A 6,232-nucleotide genomic window follows, 5' to 3' on the forward strand; every position below is an offset into this window, starting at 1 on the left:
CATGCACAGAGAAGTCCAAATTAAACATGATTTAATGACTCGTAAATGTAAGTACACATTGATGGCCTAAGACACGAAACGAGCAGTTTGTGTGAGAAAACGAACAGTATTTATATCGTTTTTACCTCTTGTAAACACAGCCACGTCCAAGTGATCTGAGGGCGCGGGCGCTTCGGTCTGTGCGTTACAAGAGGTAAAAACGATATAAATACTGTTCGTTTTCTCACACAAACCGCTCGTTTCGTGTCTTAGGCCATCAATGTGTACTTACATTTACGAGTCATTAAATCATGTTTATCTGGACTTCTCTGTGCATGCTCTTTGAGGTGGTGACCATAGACCTCCATTATATGACTGACAGACAAGAACGGTTTGACCTAAAAATATCAAAATTGGAAACAAAGACACCTACATCTTGGATGCCCTTGAGGTAAGCTAAAACATATCAAAAATGTATTTCAAAGTGAACTATCCCTTTAAATATAAATCGTAAGTGGGTAATAAACCTAGTTCTTTCTAACTAGAATTAATTTGGCATGTGATGTTTTCTCTCTCGATGGATAAGCCCAATCCTTCCTCTTGTGTCAGACATGAGCTGTAAATGATGTGAAGGAACTGTATCTCAAAAACTGAGGCTTTCCTGTAACAATTGCAAGCAGTATCGATGATATCAAAATTTGTATTTGTGCAGTCAAATATCCCTGTGTGTAATTTGTACCGGTGTGTATTTTTGTAACAAGTGTTCTTCTCACCAATACGCTTTTTGTGCGTCATGGAGTTAGATGTGTTTTATAGACAAGATAGTGTTTCTTAATACAATGTGTTGACCCCCTCCCCCAGCACCCCATCCTTCAAGTTTCCCTTTTGATTTGGACAAACAGGACGTCCCAGCCCAAACTGCAGTGTGACTCAGTCATTCAGAGCATTCAAAGACGACACTTACTGCCTTTTTAAAGATCATCACAGAACTGTAAATCACCGAACAGTCGTCCACTGAGGCAGAAGACTGTGAAGAAACACAACTGATGATCATTAATTTTCAATCATCATCTCAGTAAATGTCTACAGAGAGGACTGCTGATGACTTACAGTAGCAGCTGCTGGACTGATGGATGTCATCTGGTTTTCAGAGGCCGTCTGCATCAAACACAAACACAGATTTAGATTCTTTTCTGAAGATTTCTGAATTCCATCAGTATGTAAACTACTTACCGTATTACTGGTGGGGTTAAAATGTTCTTCTTCTCTAATGTGACCCCTCTCTGTCAGAGTGAGATATGAAGATTATATATCACAATATTTTCCATAGACACTGTTAAAAAAACCTTGATGTAATCTTTCCATTGCACAAAAGTTTCTTTATAACGGAAAAAAGTTCTTTAGTTTTTTTTTAAATGCTCTTCACAATAAGAACAAAATGATTATTTTAAGAACTGTTCACTAAAAGGTTCTTTGGGGAACTGTTACATTTGCATGTATTTGTTCTGTGTACTAATTTGTCTGTCCTGTCGACAATGTTCAAGTTTGTGTCTTTGTCTTGTTAGGAACTGATTGCCTGCACCTGTGGTTTGGGATAAGAAGTCTAAATGGCCAAATCTGCTCGGCGGGGGTTCTGTGTGCTCTCTTGTTGTTTGTGTTTACCCCGATTCATTTTCCTTCGACTAAAATCTTTTTGTAATAAATCCCCTGTGGAACAAGCTGTGTTGTGATGTCCTCAATTGTGTTATGGCTGCGGTTGTAACAGGAACCAAAAATATTCTTCTATGGTATTGTTGTGAAAACCAGCTTTTGAAACCTTTATTTTTAAGATTATGCAATTAAAGTTGAAAGACATGAAGAAAAATGACATATACAAAATATATAAAATACTTGATTCTGATTGGTCAGTCATATCGTTTTGTTGTCAAATGTGTGTATCATGATGCAAAACTACATCTGACCCTTTTTTGTCCCTGTTTTTGTAATTGTGCTAGTTTGATGCCTCTCGAGTCACTTTACAGTCTCTTTCTTCTCACACTGTAATGAAATAATTTAAACTCAAATCTATATACACTCACCTAAAGGATTATTAGGAACACCATACTAATACTGTATTTGACCCCCTTTCGCCTTCATAACTGCCTTAATTCTACGTGGCATTGATTCAACAAGGTGCTGAAAGCATTCTTTAGAAATGTTGATAGGATGTGGGATGCACATCCAGGGCACGAAGCTCCCGTTCCGCAACGCATTCTCACCCCAAGGCGTCACTAAAATGACAATTTTGACCATGCTTCAATATTCGACGCTTTAGGCACCCTTTAGCGTCAGTTACATGACGCGATCCTAGGGCGTCATCTTACTGACGCTTTACCTAAGCGTCAGTTAGATGACGCGGGTAGGTTTAGGTCTGGGGTAGGAAGCGTCAGTTACATGACGCTAAAGGTAAAGCGTCAGTAAGATGACGCCCTAGGATCGCGTCATGTAACTGACGCTAAAGGGTGCCTAAAGCGTCGAATATTGAAGCATGGTCAAAATAATTCCCAAGGCGTCAGTTTGATGACGCCTTGGGATGAGAATGGGCTGCGTTCCACCACATCCCAAAGATGCTCTATTGGGTTGAGATCTGGTGACTGTGGGGGCCATTTTAGTACAGTGAACTAGAAACCAATTTGAAATGATTCGAGCTTTGTGACATGGTGCATTATCCTGCTGTAAGTGACATCAGAGGATGGGTACATGGTGGCCATAAAAGGATGGACATGGTCAGAAACAATGCTCAGGTAGGCCGTGGTATTTAAACGATGCCCAATTGGCACTAAGGGGCCTAAAGTGTGCCAAGAAAACATCCCCCACACCATTACACCACCACCACCAGCCTGCACAGTGGTAACAAGGCATGATGGATCCATGTTCTCATTCTGTTTACGCCAAATTCTGACTCTACCATCTGAATGTCTCAACAGAAATCGAGACTCATCAGACCAGGCAACATTTTTCCAGTCTTCAACTGTCCAATTTTGGTGAGCTCTTGCAAATTGTAGCCTCTTTTTCCTATTTGTAGTGGAGATGAGTGGTACCCGGTGGAGTCTTCTGCTGTTGTAGCCCATCCGCCTCAAGGTTGTGCGTGTTGTGGCTTCACAAATGCTTTGCTGCATACCTCGGTTGTAACGAGTGGTTATTTCAGTCAAAGTTGCTCTTCTATCAGCTTGAATCAGTCGGGCCATTCTCCTCTGACCTCTAGCATCTACAAGGCATTTTCGCCCATAGGACTGCCGCATACTGGATGTTTTTCCCTTTTCACATCATTCTTTGTAAACCCTAGAAATGGTTGTGAGTGAACATCCCAGTAACTGAGCAGATTGTGAAATACTCAGACCGGCCCGTCTGGCACCAACAACCATGCCACGCTCAAAATTGCTTAAATCACCTTTCTTTCCCATTCTGACATTCAGTTTGGAGTTCAGGAGATTGTCTTGACCAGGACCACACCCCTAAATGCATTGAAGCAACTGCCATGTGATTGGTTGATTAGATAATTGCATTAATGAGAAATTGAACAGGTGTTCCTAATAATCCTTTAGGTGAATGTGTATATATATATATATATATATATATACAGTATATTATGTCCATATAAGTAGCTGTAAATGAAGCACAATAATATACTGTCAGTCCTCCAGAAGTAAGAGAAAACTCACCCAACTTCTTTCTCAGCATCCAGGTTATTATTACAACGAGAGAAACAAGCAGGGACAGCACAAGCGTCGCTATAAGACTCATGAGCAGAATCACATCACGCCTGTAGTGATGGAGAGACATATTTGTGTTTATCATACAGAACCATTCTCACATTTAATGTGCAGTAAGTTCATCTGTTAAAGCTTTTTCTAATTTAGAGATGCAATAAAAGCAAATGCATTAATTTACATGCATACTTGTTTTGCTTATCCTGGCCATGTATTTCTCTATTAATAGTCGCTGAGGCTGTTGTTAGAGATGGATGGGCTTCATCTCTGCAATTAAAATTAACATAACATTACTATGTTAACATGTAATAGTTTGGTATAATTTGCTATGAATGACTGAATAACAATGTTTACACTTACATGTGTGTTTCACATCTTAAATCAGTAACGATAACTGCTGCCAAAAACAGAAACAGAGAAACAAGTTTCTTAGTTTGATCAAAGTGTTATCATTAATGAAAGAAGCTGTTTGTTATGAGAGCCCGTTTCCACCACATAAGGAAAAAAGGAATGCTTTGTTAAATCATAATTATGCATAAAAAGTTGACTTTGTCATAATTGTGACTTTTAAGGTCATACAGTCGTGCTCAGAATTAATGGCACTCCTGGTAAATATGATCAAAATTGGCAGTAAAAAATAAATCTGCATCGGTCATCCTTTTGATCTTTCATTAAAAAATCGAACCTTTCATTTAAGTAAAAGAATTGAAAGTGGGGGGAGAAATCACATTATGAAATAAATCAATATGTTGGCCACAATTATTGGAACCCCTAGAATTTTTTACGAGTAAAATATCTCTGAAGTATATTCCCATTAATGTTTACCTTTTTTAGCACACCAGGGTGACTAGGAACATGAAATTGTCCAGCCATGACTTCTTGTTTCCCAGGAGTTTAAATATGAGGAAACACAAAGGCCAAATTCCCTTAATCATCCATCACAATGAGTAAAACCAAAGAATATAGTTCTGATGTGCAGCAAAAGATTGTTGAGCATCACAAAACAGAAAGGTAAATAATTGAAAATCCCCATTTTGACCATCAGGGCAATAATTAAGAAGTTCCAATCAACTAAAGATGTCACGAATCTGCCAGGAAGAGGACGTGTTTCTATATTGTCTTAATGGACGGTGGCCAAAGACTCTCCAAGGATCACAGATGGAGAATTGCAGAGATTAGTTGAGTTTTGGGGGTCAGAAAGCCTATTAAAAAGAAATCAAACAACCCCTACATCACCACATGTTGTTTGGGAGGGTTACAAGAAAAATCCTCCTCGCTCATCCAAAAACAAATTCCAGCAAATCCAGTTGTCAGACATGACTGGAACTTCAAACGGCACAGGCTTCTGTGGGTCAGATCATCAGATGAAACTAAAAAAAGAGCTTTTTGGCAGCAAACATGCTAGATGGGTTTGGTGGACACAAGGATAAAAAATACCCCATGTGTACAATTTAATGTTGTGGGCATATTTTTCTGCTGGAGGTCCTGGACTTCTTGTTCAAATACATGGCATCGTGGATTCTGTCAAATATCAACAGATAAAAAATCAAAACCTGACGCCTTCTGCTAGAAATCTTATAATGGGCCGTGGTTGGATTTTCCATCAGGACAATGATCCAAAACAAACATCAAAATCAACACAAACACTTCTGCCATGACCGTCCCAGTTCCCTGACCTGATGAGTGGAGTGAACTGAAGAGAAGAAGCACAAACATGGATCTGGTAATCTGAAGGATATGGAGAGATTCTGAATGGAGGAATGGACTCTGATCTCAGGTCAGGTGTTCTCCAAACTCATCAGGCATTATAGGAGAAAACTCAGAGCTGTTATCTTGGAAAAAGGAGGTTGCAAACATTCATTTCATAATATGATTTCCCCCCTACTTTCAATTCTTTTACTTCAATGAAAGGTTAGATTTTTGGCAATTCTTTGAATGAAAGATCAAAAGGATAAATGATGCAGATTTATTTTTTACAGCCAGTCTTGATCATATTTACCAGGGGTGCCATTAATTCTGAGCACGACTGTAATTATGACTTTTTTCTTATAATTTAGACTTATGTCATAATGTTCTATGTAATAATTATGAATTACTATAAAGCATGATTTTATACTTTTTTCATACTTTTTTATTATAACTTTTTGTTATAATTTTGACTTATGTCACAGTCTCAGCATTTTATGTCATAATCATGACTTCTATCTTTAGACATTTGTCATAATTCTGATATTTTATGTTAGAATTTCAGCTTTTTGTGTCACAAATATGACTTTTATGTCATATATTCTACTTTTATGTCATAATTATGATTTACTAAAGCATGATTGTTTTTCATATGTGGCTGAAATGGGCTCCCATTGTATGCAGTGCATCTAAACAACATATTTGATCTGATTAACCCAGTTCAGCTGCTCCTTACTGTTTACTATTTCATTCATGCTTGTAGGATTTCTGTTTGCAGATGTCTGGGTTGTGTACCTACAAAACAATGTAAAAAGAGA

At 38.3% G+C, this 6,232-nt stretch overlaps 1 protein-coding gene and 1 long non-coding RNA gene across 2 annotated transcripts in view; both read right to left on the bottom strand.

Moving 5' to 3' along the window:
- The window catches only part of LOC130105558 (CMRF35-like molecule 3), a 53,161-nt gene that overhangs the window by 45,282 nt on the left and 1,647 nt on the right, over positions 1-6,232 (bottom strand). The gene's annotated exons all lie outside the window — the stretch shown is intronic.
- On the bottom strand, positions 960-4,070 carry LOC130105563 (uncharacterized). The gene is made up of 5 exons (XR_008809634.1): positions 3,918-4,070; positions 3,681-3,781; positions 1,213-1,262; positions 1,090-1,137; positions 960-1,006 (listed from the first exon to the last, which is right to left on the bottom strand). It is a non-coding gene; the product is annotated as an uncharacterized LOC130105563 (long non-coding RNA).

Source organism: Rhinichthys klamathensis, unplaced genomic scaffold, assembly GCF_029890125.1.
Source record: "Rhinichthys klamathensis goyatoka isolate OS25496 unplaced genomic scaffold, OSU_Roscu_1.1 h1tg000323l_1, whole genome shotgun sequence".
Taxonomy (NCBI): Eukaryota; Metazoa; Chordata; class Actinopteri; order Cypriniformes; family Leuciscidae; genus Rhinichthys; species Rhinichthys klamathensis.